Genomic DNA, 19,066 nt, shown 5'->3' with positions numbered 1-19,066 from the left:
GATATTTTTCTGGAGCTAGTTTTCACACCTGGTTTTTAAGGCAAGGCCCCTTGTTTCTGCCATGCTGGCTGCTCCAGGCTAGCTTCCTGTTCTTGCCTGACATCTTGCCCTAGAAATGCTAGGATCCTAGATGTACTCCACCTAATCCAGGTTCTGGGACAGGACTAGGATCAACAGGTTTGCATGCAATTGCTGTTACCAAGAGCTCTTAGCCCTGTGCTTTTGGGGATTTTGGTTTTTTTTTGTTGCTTGATAGGTTTTGTTGTTTGTTTGAGACAATGTTTCTTGTAGCCCAGGATGGCCTGGAACTCACTATATCCTCAAGGATGACCTTGAACTCCTGATCTTCCTGCTTTTATTTCCCAAGTGCTGGGGTTACAGATGTACACAACTACAGCTGGCTCCAGAGATGCAGGTTGTTGTTTTTGTTTTTAATTTACTAAATAGAGGGGGAAACAGAGGGTGTGGGGGCGGGGATAAAAGGGAAAGCAATTGGGAATGGATGCTGCTGAATCAACTGGATAATTATGTTACAGACTGGACATCTGGCTTAATGGTAGAGCACTCTTCCCTAGCTTATTGAAACGTTGAGTGAGATTCCCGAACGACAATCAAAACACAAATCCAATTAACAATCACGAATACTTTGTTGATGTTTCAATGTGGACTTTGTTTGCATTGACAGAATCTGGAAGGAATCTAGAGATCATTTTTTCTCTCTGAAACAAGTGTCTTTATGTTTTGAATGTACTGGCTTGTGAAGGAAAAAATAATGAGTAGACCTTTAAGACATATCTGTTACAATACAAGCTTGATAACCCTCGAATAAGATGTCATGCCTGAAAACGTAACTCTATATTAAGGAAATATGTGCTGGGCAGTGGTGGTGCATGCCTTTAATCCCAGCTTTTGCGAGGCAAAGGCAGGTGGATCTCTGAGAGTTCGAGCCTAGCCTGGTCTAAAGATTGAGTTCCAGGACAGCCAAGGCTATTACACAGAGAAACCCTGTCTCAGCAAAAAAAAAAAAAAAAAAGAAAGAAAGGAAGGAAAGAAGGAAGGAAGGAAGCTGCTATGTAGGCTGTGATAACTTTAAATCTTTTCCAAGACCTTGGTTTTATGCAGAGTTTCAAAACTACAGCTTTTAAAATTCTTCCATTTATTTTTTTAAAGATGTATTTATGATGTATACAGTGTCCTGCCCACATATATGCCTGCAGGCCAGAAGAGGGCACCAGATCTCATTACAGATGGTTGTGAGCCACCATATGGTTGCTGGGAATTGAACTCAGGTCCTCTGGAAGAGTAGGCAGTGCTCTTAACCTCTGAGCCATCTCTCCAGCCCTCTTCCATTTATTTTTATATGCTTTGCCTGCATGTATAGTGTATGCCTTGAGGCCAGAAGAGGGTGACAGATCCCTGGAACTGGAGATACAGATGGTTATAAAATGTCATGTGGGTGCTGGGAATTGAACCCAGGTCCTCTGTAAGATCATTCCATGCTCTTATCTCCTGAGCCATCTCTCTAGCCCTGTAAATACAGTCATTTTTCAAACTTCAAGCTGAACTAATACTTGGATGTTCAGTTGGAACCTCCACCTCGCCCCTGCATGATCTGGAAAGCCCCATTCCTGTCTGTCTCTCTCCAAACTGCCCTCTCAAAGAATCTCCAACAAAGAAAAGGAGCCAAAAAGCCCAGTTCCACATTCTTGGTGACTATTGCAACTCCCTCCCCTGTTACCATCAGCAGCCTAAGACCCCACCTAAGCATTCCAGCTTTTGACCATGCTTGGACACAAACCCAGCTTGTGGTGGACACACCATCGCCCTTCGCCTACAACCTATATAATCCCCACACACACTTTAGTTCGGGTGTGTGGCTTCTCCAGCCTCAATCACTGGGACTGGAGAACTCGCACGAGAGGTGCTTTGCTCAAGCAAACCTTGTATTTTTTTTTTTTTTTTTTCTGTTAGGCTTGATCTGACTCACTATGTTGGTGAGGAAACCTGTTATGGGGAGGAGGGACAGAAACCCTATTAATGGAGCCTTTTACAAGTAAAACAATCACTTTAAAAACAAAACAAAACCAACAATCACTTTTATAATTGTCCTAAGAAAATTTTAACCATTTGGAAAGATCCAAATCCACTGCTTTTATCCAGCTGTCCCTTCCTCCCATAGCTGCCTCAGCTTCTGTATGTAGTTAATCTTCTACTGACTAGAGAGGCAGAACTGGGGGTCCAGCTCAGCTGGTAGAATACTTGCTGAGCCTGAAGAAGGCCCAGGTGCCATCCCTGTCATGGAATTCACTGGCCTTGGTGGTTATACCTGCAATCCCAGCACTCAGGAAGTGGAAGCAGAAAGATCAGAAGGAAATCCAAGGTCATCCTCAACATTTAGTGAAGCCAGTTAAAGGTTAGTCTGTGCCCAGGTCCTTATCTCAGAAACAACAAAAGAATGTGACAGGCGAGTTGGGCATGGGGTGCATGCACGCCTTTAATCCCAGCAGAGGCAGGTGGATCTCTGAGTTCAAGGCTCTCCTGGTCTACACAGTGAGTTCCCCAGGGAACATATACTTAAAATACTTAAATACTTAAAATAAGTATATGCAAAATACTTAAAAATAAGTAACAGATAACCCCCCCCATCTTTAAAATGGTACAGCCCCTCTGCTAAGCACACACACAAAAGCTCTTGTTTAAAAGACTGGTAACACAGCCTTGATGACATTACAGACACTGGGGAATCGCCACTTGGAAAACAGTGGACAGTAGTCGTGACAGTTGACATAGGCATTAGTGACATAGGCTGGCAGGAAAGGGCATTTTCTGTCAAAACTGACAAGCTGAGTTTGGTCCCCAGGACCCACATAATGGGAGAAGAGCATCAACTCCTGTTTTCTGTCCTTTAATCTCATGTGTGTGCTACGGCAGGAATCCACATGCATGCAATAATGCAAGAAAAAAAAGTTCAGTATGCATGTATGCTATGACCTGGCAATTCTTTCCATGGGCATTTGCCAAAAAGCAGTGAAGACTTGGGACCACAAAAAGACTTTTAAGGGATTACTCGATGCTGTACTTTCATGTTTCTATTAGTAATAATAGCCCTGTCCTAGTTAACTTTGGCTGTCAACTAGAACAAGCCCCAAACTAGAAACAGCACAAATGTCAAACGATAGGATGGTATAAAATAGAGGTAAATCAGAGAAGGAAAGAACAACCAACAGCTAAAAAGAAGAGGCGACAGGCCAGCAGTAAAGCAGCCGGTGTGTAATGGAAACCTCGCCTTCATTCGGGTGACGGTTGCCTGAGTGTGTACATTTGCCCAAAGCCATCGCCCTCTGTGCTTAAGGATCTTTGCATTTCTCTCTACAGGAAATAGACTTGAGGAGCTGGGCGTGTAGCTCAGTGACAGAGCATTTGTCTAGCAAGCAAGTAGGTTTGATTCCTCTCGCCAGGAAAAGCCGGAATGTTTTAAAACTCAGAAGTGCTTGCTTAAGAGCGCAAGTGTGGGAACCTGCTAATGGTTCCATTTGTCTTAATGCTCAACTCTTCAAGAAAGCACTTGAATCAAGGTAATTGCGCTTCTCTCCTTGCTCTGGTCCCCTGTGGAGGCAATCTGAGAAAGCACCAGGGAGTTCATTAGAAGCCTGCACTTCCAGAGGCTTATCAAAATGGACAAGAAATAAGAAATGGAAGAAGTATTTCTTGGGGGAAATATTTTATTCATGCCATGTGACTTTGGGAATGTGTCTCAGGGACTTAAGTGAGACATGTGTTGGTGTGGCCTGAAGTTTTCCCTGCTTCTGGCTTCTCTAACAAGAAGCTTGGAGTATCTTCGACATTTTGAGTTTTAAGTCTTTTTATTTTGGGGGACAGAGTCTCACTCTGCAGCCCCGGTTGACCTCTTTGTCAGCCTCCCGATTTGGAGAGCTAACATGTTACACCCACCCCACCCCACTCCCGCTCACTCTAGCTCTTGCTCTCTCTTTCCAGTAAAGTGCCGGGGGACTAGCCAGAGCCTCATGAATGCTAGTAAGCTCTCTCCCACACCACATGCTGCACACAGCCATGACGAGCCTACCCGGAACCAGAAATGGCTTCACCGTGAGCAAACAGTTGCCCAGGTAAAGCAAATATCTATCTATAATCTGTGCAGACATGTACATTTTGTGAAATGAATGCAAAGATTGAATAGATACATGGAAAACATTGGTGAGATTAATACGGGAAAAAGTAATGTTGTCAGGTATGGCCCTGACATGACTACACCATCACCAACAATGGACCAGTGATAACTTTGGCCCAGGAATGGTAAGAAGGAACGAGGAAATAAGCAGAACACAGTGATAGCTGGGTCTGTGGCGGGGGTGATGGACTGTTAGCACTCCCTATCTGGGGGGACCACAGGGGGACTAAGGGGAGAAGATCCCACCCTCCCCTCCCTCTTGCTACGCAGCTGCAGGTGGTCTCGGGGGCATCTAGAGTACAGCATTCAAGACACAAAAAGTTAGCTGTAGGACCCCATGATAAATGTGCTGTGAGGAGTCAGCCCTGATGGAGTAGGACTTTTGGTGATTCATCTGTCTGGGGTGTCACCTATAGTCTTGTAAGCAGCCTTCACCCATACTCTTAGAAAGCCCAAGCCGGACTTGGATGGCATCGTCTGTCCGTCATGGTACCCTGTGTAGTAACTGGATGCTTGTTCATGTGCCCGAGGAAAAGTAATGTATCACATGGGACGTGGTTGCTGTGCCATAGTGGTGCCCACGTGGCTAATTTTTTTTTTTGTTTTGTTTGTTTTTTCGAGACAGGGTTTCTCTGTGTAGCTTTGGAGCCTTATCCTGGCACTCCCTCTGGAGACCAGGCTGGCCTTGAACTCACAGAGATCTGCCTGCCTCTGCCTCCTGAGTGCTGGGATTAAAGGTGTGCACCACCAGTGCCCGGCCACTAATTTCTTCTTATGCATCACAAGTATTTCTTGAGATGCAGTGTGGTGATAAAGCAAGATGTCACCACAATGCAATGTCAGGAGTGAGGTGGTAAAGTGCCACTGAGTTGGGGTAGTACTTGCCAGGAGTCCAGCCTTCTGCCGTGGCCACTGCCTAGGGACATAAAGACTTTAATTATGAAGCTTGGGTTTGATATATTTCTTAACATAACCTCCCCCCCCCAGCTTTGTGGTCCAAATGCTTAAATTTTTCACTCTTTTTTTTTAAATAATACCTTCATTCTTGCAATTCTCAAATATTTTAATTTTCCACTGGATGAGGAAGGGAGACTTTTACAGAGTTGACTTGCTAAAATTTATAGCAAAGCCTTCCCATCTCCTGATTCCAGAAGACAAAGTGTTTCATATTCTGCTAAAAATAAGCTGAACTCTGGTGCCCTTGTTTCGTTCTTAAAACCACAAAGCTTTTTCCTACACAGTTCCCACGGATTTCCCCACAGATGAAATAAATGTCTTGTGGAATTGACTTTGCTGTGCTTGCTAACATGGCCGTGTTTAGTTTCTTCTGATCTCTTCCTTCCAGAGCGGTAATAGAACTCTGAAATCTCACTGTGTGAATATATGCACAATTCATCTTAGATTTCATAATCATCATAACTCACTTACTCATTCCAAAAGGGCCATGTTCATGTTATGTCAGACCGTAGATCCTGAAGGGCAATGTTTATGTTACAGATGTAATTTGTGGTAGAAATAAACTTGGAGCAGGGCTACAGAATTCTTCTTGCTTCCCTGGAGCATGTAACATTTCTATGTGAAGGAGCTTCGACGAGCACAAGCTCTCACTCTGTTCTTGGTGTGAACTGTGAAGCAGGTCAGGCTTCCTGTGGAAAGGGGTTTTCTTTTAGACGCACAGAACCCGTTGTCTGGAGGAGTTGGGGACTCAGTCGCTAGCTCTCTACCATTGTACCTTGAGGCCTTAAATGAAAGTCCTGCCATTACCTAGAAGCCAGAATTCCATACCATTTGTAAATGCAACCCCAGCATTCTTCTTGGTGTCAGACTGTGTTTATCTCAAGCTGCTCTCTGCCAGGGAGGATACACCATGAAATTGGATTGGAAAGTAACACCCTGAGCTCCTAGCACAAGTCTAAGGCTAATGTTTTTCTGATCTCAGTTTTTATCACATGCAGTAAGACTGCAGACTGGGTCCATGCTAGGGCTACTGGCATTTGACAAGCAAGTGTGTGATGGGCAGACATAGGAAAATACGTGGGGGTTTTGGTTTGGTTGTTTGGTTTGGTTGTGGTTTTTGGAGGGGTTGTTGTTGGTTTTTTTTTTTTTAGGGTTTTTGTTTGTTTGTTTGTTTGTTTGTTTGTTTGTTTCTGAGACAGGATTTCTCTGTGTAGCCCTAGCTGTCCTGGAATTTGCTCTATAGACTAGGGTGGCCTAGATTATCTGCCCGCCTACTGAGATTAAAGACATGCACGGCCACCACTTGGCTGAAAACACTTAGTTGGTTTTAAACTGACATTCCCTGCAGACTGGAGCATTAATTGCTCTCTCCCTCATTACACTTGGTGCCTGCCTGTATAATAGCTTTTAAGCACACTGTATCGTGGTTTTTACATAATTGAGTTCCCAGTCATCAAGCGGTTACAGCCAGACTCCCTCCTCTTCTTTCCTTGTGATTGCAGAGGAGCCCTCCTGGGCTTCCAAGGCCCCTGCTAACTTCCCAGGAAGCTTGAGTCATTTGTCTTATACTTCAGCATTGTTCGGTTTATCAGTTAGCAGTTTTCAGCATGCTTAGGAAGCTTGGCTTGTTTATCTCCCCTCCACGGGTCTACTTGCTTTTTCACGGGCAAGGGTCTGCTACAGCTACGCTTTTTTCTCTCCCACCTGCCCCTTCAGCTATAACCATGCATTGAAAGCCAGGCATAGTGGTGCATGCTTTTGATCCCAGCACTCCGGAGGCAGAGGCAGAGGCAGAGGCAGGGGAATCTCTATGAGTTTGAGGCTGGTCTGATCTACATAGTGAGTTCTAGGATAGCCAGAGCTATACAGTAAGACCCTGTCTTCTTTGAAGAAAAAAGGGAGGCTTGTATTCTAGGATCCCACACTCTTGCTGACATTTTTCTGCTATTCCAGGAGTCAGCCATTCGCCTTAGCTTTTTTTTTTTCCTTCGAGACAGGGTTTCTCTGTAGCTTTGGAGGCTGTCTTGGAACTCACCCAGTAGACCACCAGGCTGGCCTCGAATTCACAGAGATCCGCCTGTCTCTGCCCCCCAAGTGTTGAGATTGAAGACTGCACCACCACTACTGGCTACATCTTAGCTTTTGTGGTATCGGCTTTTCCTGGCCATTCCTTGAATGGGCCGGTCCCCCTTCCCCTGACTTTTAAATGTTGATGACCCCCAAGGCTCAGCTCCTGTCCCACTTTGTGTCTCTAAGTAGTTTGTCTTTGGATGGGTACAGCGCTTGCCTCATACCACTGGGACTGGATATTGTTTGACTTACCAGGATCTCCTCGGAGCTTCAGATCCTCCAGCTCCCCACTCAGCGCCCCATCTGGCTGTCTCCCAGGCACCCCAAATCTGAAGACAAACTGCACCTGTTCTCAGGACTTTCCCGTCTTAGTGGATGACGGCACCAAACCAGAACCGCCAGAGTCTCCCTTCGCTACCATCTTCCTTCATTGTCATAGCCCTTACCCTCTATGTCAACAGATGCTGTCCATTTTGTCTTCAGAGTAACTTAAGAACCCTGATTTCTGTTTGTTTTATCCAGGTTGGTCTTGAACTTAAGACTCTCCTGTCTTGAACTCTGAGTGCTGGCACAGCAACCCTGCTAAACTGAACTTGCCAGGATCTTTTGGTTTTTTGTTTGTTTGAGAGTTCTCTCTATCTCTTTTACAGGCATGTGCACGCATGCACACGCACTGCGCACGTGTGCGCCCACAATCACACACACACACACACACACACACACACACACACACAATTATATTTATCCCCATTTCTCCCAACACTAGGGGTGTTTGAAACACAAATGTAACCATGTTGCAGCTAAGCCCCAGTGGCCTCCAGTTGTTCTCAGATGACAGATAAAATCCTTAGAAGGCTACCTCTCCATGGATGATGGCATGGGAATTGTGCTGGCTAGGCTCCTATCGACTCTAGGTATTTCTCTGATATGTACTGAAGGAGAAGGCTTGTCGATTCAAGATACCTTTATTCAGATAAATACCAGCCAAACGCAAGCCAGAGCGTGCCCAGAGGCAGCAAGGCAGGGAGGCCAGAGTGAAGGGGCTCCCACGTGTCTGCCACCCCTTAAGAACCTAACATCCTGACCTCACTTTGGCCATGCCTTGACATGGTCAAACACACCTGTAGCCAGCCCTTAGGAGGCTTGTATCTCCCTACAATGTACCCCCGGGGCTTATGCAACCTTAAACTCTCCATTTCCTGGCCTCCCCTCCTCTCTACCTGCTGAGCAGAATTTGCCAGTGTAGATAGATACCAGAGCCTCTATCCCTCCTTAGCTTGGTAGATGAGGTCTCTGGTGGATGCGGCCTCTCCTCCACTACTTCGGCTCCTGCCTCAGCTTCTGTGTTGCTGCAGATGCTGGAATGGATTAGCACAGGCTGAGTGGCACAGACTGTCCCCACCATCCCAAAACCGATCCTCTCATAGTTTGGCATCAGCACTCTAAAATCCAGCTGTTGGGCTGGCTCCTTCTGAGGAACCTGAGGAAGACTCCCATGGCCCCGCCCAGCTGCTGAAGGCTGCCAGCCACCCTGAACTTCTCTGGCTTGTCAAAGAATCACCTTCAACCCTACCTCTCATTCAAGCTACTTTTTTTTTTTTTTTTCTGTTTCCTGTGTTTTTGCTCTGTCCTTTGTCTTATGAACACGCCATTCATTGGATTTAGGGTCCCCTCTACTCCAGAATGATTTCAATTAAATTTTATTACATCTACAGAGTTCCTGTTGTTAAGCAAGGTCACATTCACTGGTACCTGGTGTTAGGATTTTATTGCATCTGGTTTGGGGGGCACATAGTAGGAGGGACACACATATACTCATCAAGACACACACACACACACACACACACACACACACACACACACACACGTGCATATATTGTTTTATTTTACTATACTTCAGGGCAGGTGAGATGTCTGGATGGATAAAGACACTTGCCATAGATCCCCCTGGAACTGGAGTTATGGATGGTTGTTAGCCATCAAGAGAGTACTGGGAACCAAGCCTGGTTGTTCTGCAAGACCAACAAGTGTTCTTAATGGTTGAGCCACCTCTCCAGCCCTTGTCAGGCATTTTTTAATTAATAAAAGTAAGACTTTTTGTGGTTTGTTTGTTTGTTTATTTTGAGACAGAGTCTCATGTAGCCCAGGTGACTTCAAACTTGCTATGTGGTTGGGTAATGATCTTGAACTTCAGATCCTACCTCCACTCCCTAGTGCTGGAGTTACAGGCTTATGCCACCACACTTGGGTTTATGCCTGTAACTCCAGTTTTGAGGGACCCAGTACCCTCTCCTGTCCTCTGTAGGCACTGCACAAATAAGGTGCACATAGAATCAGATGCAGGCACATACACACACACACACACACACACACACACACACACACACACACACACACACAAGTAAATAAATCTTTTTTTTTTTTTTAAGTCCAGCCTGCTGAGCAATGGTGGTACATGCCTTTAATCCCAGCACTTGGGAGGAAGAGGCAAGTGGATCTCTGAGTTGGAGACCAGCCTGGTCTACAGTGAGTTCCAGGACAGCTAGGGCTACACAGAAAGACTCTTGAAAAACCCAAAAGAAAAAAATGTCCAGCATGTGCTGTACAGGAAGTGGCCATTGAGCACTGCTCTGTGGCTACTTTGAATTGAGAAATGTTATAAACATAAATATAAACCAGAACGTAGGCAGGCTTTTCTGTCCCACCAGCCTACTCCCAAATAACCACATGGAGATGACTTATTAATTATATATGCTCAGCCCATAGCTTAGGCTTATTACTAACTAGCTCTTACAACTTGAATTAACTCATATTTCTTATCTACGTCATACCATATGGCAGTACCTTTTTTCAGCACAGCATGCTCATCTCCTGCTTCCTCTGTGTCTGGCTGGTGACCTCTGCCCTCCTTCCCAGTGTTCTCTTAGTCTGGCTTTCCTGCCCAAACTCTTTCTGCCTAGCTACTGACCAGTTGGCTCTTTATTAAATCAATGGGAGCAAAACATCTTCACAAAATATAAAAGGATTATTCCATACCATTTCCCCCTTTTTGTCTAATTAAAAAGGAAAGTTTTAACTTTAACATAGTAAAATTATATACAATAAAAACAGTTCTCAAGTTAAGAATTGTGGTTACAATATCTAGTCCATTTGTATTTGGCAAATTTAGAGAAAAAACTCTATTATCTATCTTTGTGTGCCTGAAGTGTTATACCTAATTTACTTTTTATCATATTAAGGAAAACTATAAATCTATTTATAGTATTTAACTCCATCAAAGACCCCAAAAGGATGTAATATTACTTAGCAACAGAGACATCTGGCCACCTGGACAGTCACCCAAAGTTCTTCTGTAATGTTGGGGCATCCATCTTTGGCCTACAAGCCTAGTATTTCTGACAGACTTTTCTGAGAAACAGGGAATTTTGAAGGCCTGTCCTACCTTGTCTTGGCAAAGTTTAGCAGTGGCTTTCTTTTACGTCTCCTGGTCCAGTTTGGACAGTGTAGTGTCAGCAATTGAGGCAAAGGCAGTTTTGTTTGTTTGTTTGTTTGTTTTTGCTCAGTGGCTATATTCTAAGAGAGGGAGGGGCCTAGTGAATCTCATCAGATTCAGGGACTTCCTGAAGCTGTTTGCGTAATTTACTTCCTGAACTTCCTCCCTGCTGGATGGGAGTGTCTCACCTCCTTGTAAAATCCTATCCTAAAATACCCTGTTGTCTCATTTCCGCTTTCACATCCTATGACTTAAGTTTCCTCCAAGATGGAAAGATTTTGATCAGAGGAAACTGCTGCAAAATAATTGGCAACCTTGTATCAAAGGATGGTTCTGGGTTAAATGACTCACCAATTTAAAAAGGACCTACAGAAGCCCACAGCACATGCCCTAGTCAGTGAGGTACTTTTCCACTGATAATCTCACCAGATGTCCAAGTGGGAGTAAAGCTACTTTTTCTCAAGTTTCTGCCCTGTGGGTTGCTGTTGCATTCCTAAGAATCGTGGGAAAGGGCATTTCCTCAGTGGAAGACATTCTCATGACTGATTTTTCACTACTTAGAAATATGTATCTGGGATAATAGATTAAGAACAACAAAGGGGGGCTGGAGAGGTGCTCAGTGGTTAAGAGCACACTTGCTATTCATCCAGAGGACACAAGTTCAGTTCCCAGCACCCTGTAAATCCAGGTCCAGGGGATCCGATGCCCTGGACTTTGTAGGTACCTGTACACACATACATGTACATACACGTACACACACACACACACACACACACACACACACACACACACACACACCTTTTAAAGACCCTATAATAAAAAAGAAAAAAACAAAGTTTGGTCCTTCCTCCTGGTGTCACAGCAGATGGCATGATGCTGAGCGAGCAGTGGCCTCTGGTGTCCACCACCCACCTCTGTAACACAGGGATTGCAGGTCATCAGGAAAAGCCAAAGGGCTGCCTCAAGTTCATTACATAATTCTCCAAGCTGCATCTGCTCTTGGAAATAGTCAGGGGCTGGTGGGCAGTCACAACAATGTTTTGACAGTGTAAGAGAGGCTGTTTGTTTAGGAAAAATCTTTCTGTCTCTGTCTGTTTCTCTCTCTCCCTCCTTTCCTCTACTGTGCCTTCATACTGAATGATTTTATTTTTAAGCTGCTTTAGCCTTGATGTGTAAAGGCCTGGCTATTCTTCCCCTCCGGACACAGTTGTTATTTTTGGATCAGAGGTGCTTAGCCTGATCTTCTAAAACAATCTCTGCCCTTTGTGAGCTCTCAGGCCCTGTGAGAGTCTCCCCTGTCCTTCAGCCTTGCTTCTGGATGCAGGGATGTGGACCAGCCCCCTGGAAAGTCACCAATCTGGAGTCCTACAGACTCCTTGGCATCCACAATCCGTTTGTTAGACTGTGTCCTTGGAATAGCCAGACCACAATCTGTAGGGTGGCCTGCTTCCTGTCTTTGGAGTCATGGAAAATTCCTGCCTAATTCAGAGCCCACACTCTAAGCTGATTCCCTTGTCTCTTTGTTTTAGGAATTTGGCCTTTTCTGTTTATATGACTTAATGTGTAGGGTCAGGATGACCCTCTCTGTTTTGTTTTAATGGAAGGTGTGCCAGGTCACTGCATCCTCAGACCCAACTCAGCTTTTGATGGAGGATGTGTGAAGGCTGCTCAGACGCACCTTGTATGGTAGAGCCATAACGCTGCCCCAATGTCCACAGTAGCCAAGTGTGATGGCTTAAAAGAAAATGACCCCCAAAGAGAGTAGCACTCTTAGGAGGTGTGGCTATGTTGGAGTAGGTGTGGTCTTGTTAGAGGAAGTGTGTCACTGTGGAGATGGGCTTTGAGGTTTATATATGCTCAGGATACCATCTAGTGTCTCATACCACTTCCTGTTGCCTGTAAGATGTAAGACATTACTTGTCCAGCACCATGTCTACCTGCACACCACCATGTTGCACTGTGATGATAATGGACTAAACCTCTGAAAATATAAGCCACCACAATGAAATGTTTTTCCTTTATGAGAGTTACCATGGTCACGTTGTCTCCTCACAGCAATGGAAACCCTAAGACACCAGGCTTCTTGCTGGAAACCTGCATGTTAGTTGAACTCGGGAGCACACGGATCAGCTGGTACATAGCCATGGTGGACATGGGAACTTGGACATGCTGCTCAGCCTCCTTTACTGACCTGTAGGGCTGTGGAAAGGAACCCTCAGGAAGAGGAACAGCTCTGGTGGCCTAGCCAAGGTCTGTGCCACAATTCCAGGACTTTCTGGCCAATCCCCTCTATGACAAGTGTCTGCAGTGGAAACTCTTGGAGAGGTGAGTAGTAGCGTCTTGCCTTGCCAGTGAATTTGTGTTCGTGGCCACACCCCTTTGGGCGTGGCTTCCGGTGCTGGGAAGGGCGGGGAAGGTGGGGAAGTGGGAGGCAGGCGCGCTCTCTGTCTCTGTCTCTGTCTCTCTCTCAGATCTCGGACTGCATTTTCTGGAGCAGGAAAGCTGAGGCAGTTCTTTATTATTATCTGTATAAGTTGTTCCCCAATAAAACACCCATTTATCATTTATCTTGGGTCTAGCGAACTCATTACTACCCCGCCTGCCTTCAGAGGTGAACCGAGTTAGACAGTACCTCACCCAGTTCTGTGTGCTGGGGAAAGGTGGTTGGAGCCAGATAAATGTCCCTGATAGCAGGCTGGAGGAGGAACCTCCATGTCCCAAAGCCACTTATCTATATATTGGTCTCAAAGATGGCACAAGAGACAAACAAAATGTGAATTTTCTAAACTCTTGCCACATGTCCTTGACACCTAGGTAAATGACATAGCATGAGATTGAACTCCTTTGTGGTTAGCAAATACACATCTTGAAGAGTGCTGTGGCCAGCTCATCAGTGTAGAAAGCCATACTGATGGGAAGTCCATTAAGATGTAAAATTACCCCCCCACACACCTGCCAGTTCTAAAGTGCCTAGTCCGGTGAGACTTAGCATCTATAACACAGTAAGCCATTCCCTCTAAATTTCAAGACATTTTCAGCACTCTGTAGACACTAAAAACTGCTCCCCACTTTCCTCTTTTAGGCCCTGCCCATCACTACTCTGCTTTCCGTCACCATACCCTTGGCTCTTTGGGACTGTTTTCATGCTACTATGACAAAATGTTTGACATAAGCAACTTGAAGGAGGGAAAGTTTCTTTTGGCTCGTGGTTTCAAAGGCTTCAGTTATGCTAAATTAGCTCCACTGTTACTGGGCCTCCAGAAGACAAGAGCATCCTACAGAGGATATACTAAAACAGGGCTGCTCAGGCTCGAGAGATGGCTTAGTGGTTAAAGGCACTGACTATTCTTCCCAGGGACCTGAGTTCAATTCCCAGCACCCACATGGCAGCTCACAGCTGTCAGTAACTCCAGTTCCAGGGTCTGACACCCTCACACAGACACACTGCAGGCAAAACACCAATGCACAAAAATTACAAATAAACAAAGAACAGAACTAACTGCCCAAGGAAGGCAGAAAGTGAGGGAACAGGTAGGGGGTTGGAAGAAGGAGGAGAAGAGACAGGATGCTGGGGAGGAGGAGGAGGAAGAGAAGTTCAGGTAAGGGATGAGGGGGAGAAGAGAAGGGGAAGGGGAGGGGCTGGGTACCAACAGCAGTTTTCATTGTCCTACTCCTTTGTGCAGGCCCAGTTCCTAGTCCTGCCACTTCCTGATAAAGACATTAAATTATAAACCCACCAAAGGACTACTTTCCAATTAGATCAGAGTCCTGTGATCCAATCACTTTCCAAAAGTCCACCAGTTGGCAACCACGCCTTTACCACCCAAGCCATCAGGAGACAGTTCAGAGCCAAACCGGAATGTGAATTTTCCTCCAACATGTGGCCCTTTGCATTTTGTTGTCTGACTGCGCTGTGTGTCACCTATCCATTCACCTGTTGGTGGGCACTGGGCTGCAACCACCTTTGGGCTGTTGTGTGTATCAACACTCTGAACATTCATGGGCAGGCATTGTTTGAAGTGTCACTCTCGTTCTCTGATGTGTACACTTAGTAAGGGTGCAGGGGAATTTTGAGTCACGCGGGGATTCTAAACCTTTGAGGAGCCTCTGAACTCTCTTCCACATTGCTATCCCCACCAGCATTTCTTCATGTCCTTGCCAACACTTGGCATTTTCTGTTTTGAGTTGTTTTGTGTCTGGGGATGGAATGCTGGCCATCCAACCTAGATCAAGGCAAGCCCTCCACCCCCCAGATCTTCCCTTTTCTTTTCCAATTATGGCCAAGCAAGCAGTTGTTCTCCTGGACTGATTTCCTCACTCTTTTCCTCTCTCCTGTGCCATCTATTTTCATTTCTCCCTGTTTGTTTCTCTCCTTTTAAGGTCTTTATGGTTCAGGTGAGAAATAACTGGTAAGATGTATGCCCATAAAAACCTGGACACGGAGCCGGGTGGTGGTGATGCTCACCTTTAATCCCAGCACTCAGGAGCAGAGGCAGGCAGATCTCTGTGAGTTCAAGGACAGCCTGGTCTACAGAGTGAGTGTCAGGATAGGCTCCAAAGCTACACAGAGAAACCCTGTCTCAAAGACAAGGAAGAAAGGAAGGAAAGAAGAAAGAGAGGAGGGAGGGAGGAGGGAGGGAGGGAGGGAGGGAGAAGGAAGGAAGGAAGGAAGGAAGGAAGGAAGGAAGGAAGGAAGGAAGACTGGTCAAAGAAAAGGAAGGAAGGGAGGGAGAGAAGAAGGGAGAGGAAGAGGAAGGGAGAGAGAGAGGGGGAAACTGGACAAGAAATGGATGAAGCAGAGAAATGGGGAGAATATGGCTGTCTTAGAAAAGAAAATATTAGCTGTGCGATGGTGGCACACAAAGTCTTTTTATTAGAGTGGCTTGAGGCTGTTGTCATATCAGTCAAACAAGGCTGTTCTCCTGACAGAAAGACCAAGAATCCAGTAGTTGTTCAGTCCACGAGGCCAGGCAATCCCAGTCAGGTGCTGGAGTCCCATTTCTAGAGAGCTGCTGGTCATTAGTCTATGGTGGAATCCCAAAGAAGAGCTCTAACACTTTAGCAACAGGACAGAGGAACTTGCCACCAATAATGAGGGCATGGCCAGGCCTAGTGGTGTATGTGTGCCTTTAATCCCAGCACTTGGGAGGCAGAGCTGAGTTCAAGGCCAATCTAGTCTACCTAGAGAGTTCCAGGAAAGGCTCTGTCAAAAAAAAAAAAAAAAAAACAAAGCCAGGGCTGGAGAGATGGCTCAGGGGTTAAGAGCACTGCCCGTTCTTAGTCCTGAGTTCAATTCCCAGCAAACACATGGTGGTTCACAACCATCTATAATGCAGTCTGGTGGCCTCTTCTGGCCTTCAGGGATACATGCAGGCAGAACACTGTATACATAACAAATAAATAAATCTTTAAAAAAAAAGCATTAGAATATAAACAAACAGGGCTTAACAGCCCTTCTACCAGAAGATTCTAGATTGTGCTACAGTGGCTATAAAAAAACAAAAAAACAAAAAAACAGGTAAAAAGCAAAAGCTTCTTTCTCCCATGTCCTTTTATGTGGGCCCAGATTTAGGGGAGCCCTTCCCGCTTCCGGTGATCCAATCAAGGAAATCCCTCACATGTACCCAGCAGGTTGAGTTTTAGTTGATTCCAGATGTAGCCAAGTTAACAACTAAGATTAGCTATCATCTACATTAAAAATAAAACATCACCTTTCTCTTAAACATAAAATAAGGGAACATTTTTCATGGAGGGAAAGTGAAATTTTATTTTATTTATTAAGACAGAGTCTCAGCAAGGCAGTGGTGGCACATGCCTTTAATTCCAGCCAGCACTTGGGAGGCAGAGGCAGGCAGATCTCTGAATCTGAGGCCAGCCTGGTTTACAGAGTGAGTTCTAGGACAGCCAAGGCTACACAGAGAAACCCTGTCTCAAAAAACAAAAACAAAACAAAAAAGGAGGAGGAAGAGGAAGAAGAAGCTAGCTGAGAACAATTTGGAAGGTGGGTAGGTATCAAGGAAACGAGTTGGGAGGTTACAGCAGAGGCCCAGGCAAGAGACCACGGGCCTGTCTGGGACAGTAGGACTGAAGGAGACCATAGGGCCTGTACAGGGCAGTGGGACTGAAGGAGTGGCAGCAAGTTTCAGCCTTTGAGAAGAGATCCTATGGGACTTAGAGACTTGCTTTGTGTGAGAGGGTTTGTAGCTCCAGGGGTCAGGGGAGAGTTGCAGGAAAGCACACACGTGCAGCAGATTGTTCTGTCCCTCTTAGAGAGGAGGTAGGAGGAGAAGGTCTCTGGGGCTCTTAGAGAGGAGGTAGGAGGAGAAGGTCTCTGGCATCTAAACCTGTAGTTCTGGTATTGTGGAGAGGGAACAGGGCCAGACATAGAGATCTGGGGTCATCGTGGGAAGCTTCGAGCACCACTAAATCACTTAGGAAACACTGAGGGAGGGAAGAAGACAGCCAAGAAACACTGAGAGCTGGGTCAGGGCTGTGTGTCACAGGGCCAATGGGGTAAACAAGACAGGATTTAGATTCCTGTGGAACAAGGTGAGGCACTGGACCGTTGTTTGATTAGTTCATCAGCTAAAGGGTGACAAGGTCAACTTCAGTCTAATTTTGGCCTTTTCTGTGTGCTGTGGCTCCAGCTATCAGGGTCATCTTCCAGGCAGAAGAAATAAGGAAGCAAAAGGGTATCTGCCAAGAGGGGAAACATGTTCCTGCTTTCCAAGTCCTTGAGAGGCTAAGGAGAGAGAACTGTGAAATTTAGGCTAGCCTGGGCTACATGACCTTTCTTCAAAAAGAAGAGGAGGAGGAAATGGGTACACCTGGAGCTCTAAGTGTGCCTCACTCAGGAGCTTTCTTCAAAGCCCATCCACAGCCTCTACCAGCTGTCACTGGCTGGACCTGCTTCTGATTGATCTGGCCCGCTGGAAACATATCATGGTGTGGTTTTTCACCTTTGTTGTTTTGTTTGGGGGAGCAGAGAGAGGTTCTGGTTAGTGTGGGAGAAGCAAGGCTGGCATCGCACAGTAACTAATGACCTGTCTCTGGGATTCGGTTACTGAGGCAAAACACCAGGACCAAAAGCAAATTGGGGAGGAAAGGGTTTATTCTGCTTACACTTCCTTACTGCTGTGCACTTCCTTACTGCTGTTCATCACCAAAGGAAGTCAGGACAGGAGTTCAAGCAGGGGAGGAACCTGGAGTCAGGTGCTGAGACAGAGGCCATGAAGGGGTGCTGCTTAGTGGCTTGCTCCCCATGCCTACTCAAACTGCTTTCTGCTATAACCCAGGACCACCAGGCCAGGGATGGCCCCACCCACAATGGGCTGGGCCCTCCCCCATCAATGACTAACTGAGAAAGTGCCCTATAGGCTTGTCTACAACCTGATTTTATGGAGGCATTTTCTTTATTTGGGGGTGGGGGTTCAAGACAGAGTTTCTCTGTGTAACAGCTCTGGCTGTCCTGGAACTCCCATTATAGACCAGCTTGGCCTCACAGCGATCTACCTGCCTCTACGTAAAGGCTTGAGCCACCACTCCTGGAGGCATTTTCTTAATTGAGGTTTCCTCCCCTCAGAAGATTTTAGCTTATGTCACCTTGACAGAAACTAGCCAGCATATGGCCTCTGGGAAGAGAACCAGAGCAGAGTTCAGAGAGGAGAGTGGCAGGCAGTACTGACAGGCAGTAGGACTCACAGATAGGGAACCCCAGGATCCCCAGCAAGAGCACTCTCTTTTCATTTGTTTTTATTTATTTCTTTTTTAGTGTGTGTACTTACTCGTGCTTGCATACACTTTCTCTCGAGTGTGCTTGTGAGCCTATGAGCACCACACATATGCAGGAGTCCCCGGAGATCAGAAGAAGGCATCAGACACCCTAGGTTTGGAGTTACAGATGGTTGTAAGGTGCCTTGTAGGTACTGGGAATGGAATCCGGGGTACCTGCAAATGATATCTCTCTCTCTCCCTCCCCCCTGTCTCTGTCTCTCTCTCTCTGATTTTTAGATTTATTTATTTTATTCTACATGTATGAGTATTTTGCTTGTGTGTATTTGGGTGTGTCTGTGACAACATTTTCAGAAAGATTTAACCGAGGAGGGAAGGTTTACCCTGAATTCGGGAGGCTCCATCCCATGGACAGGGTCCCAGGCTGAATAAAAAGGAAGAGGAGACCTGCTGAGAACCAGGATTCTCTGAGTGCTCCGTGGCTGTGGGCGTGGCCAACGGCCTCCTGCACTTGTGGACACAGCAGGAGTTGCTCTTACTGCCTTCCCCACTGTGCAGCCTAGCTTCTATCAACTTGACACAAACTAAAGTCATTGAGAGGAGGGACCCTCAATCAAGAGTGGACT

The 19,066-nt window shown here is 45.9% G+C and overlaps 1 long non-coding RNA gene across 1 annotated transcript in view; it reads left to right on the top strand.

Annotated features, from left to right (window-relative positions):
- The first annotated feature begins 3,388 nt into the window (after positions 1 to 3,388).
- LOC107978652 overlaps positions 3,389 to 19,066 on the top strand; it is a 36,528-nt gene continuing 20,850 nt past the window's right edge. The window contains exons 1-3 of the long non-coding RNA XR_004769720.1: positions 3,389 to 3,575; positions 3,997 to 4,127; positions 12,765 to 13,034. This is a non-coding gene — a long non-coding RNA (uncharacterized LOC107978652). The remainder of the gene's footprint in view (positions 3,576 to 3,996; positions 4,128 to 12,764; positions 13,035 to 19,066) is intronic.

This window comes from Cricetulus griseus, chromosome 4, assembly GCF_003668045.3.
Source record: "Cricetulus griseus strain 17A/GY chromosome 4, alternate assembly CriGri-PICRH-1.0, whole genome shotgun sequence".
Taxonomy (NCBI): Eukaryota; Metazoa; Chordata; class Mammalia; order Rodentia; family Cricetidae; genus Cricetulus; species Cricetulus griseus.
The sequence above is the reverse complement of the archived record's forward strand: the minus strand, read 5'-3'. Positions and strand labels throughout refer to the sequence as shown.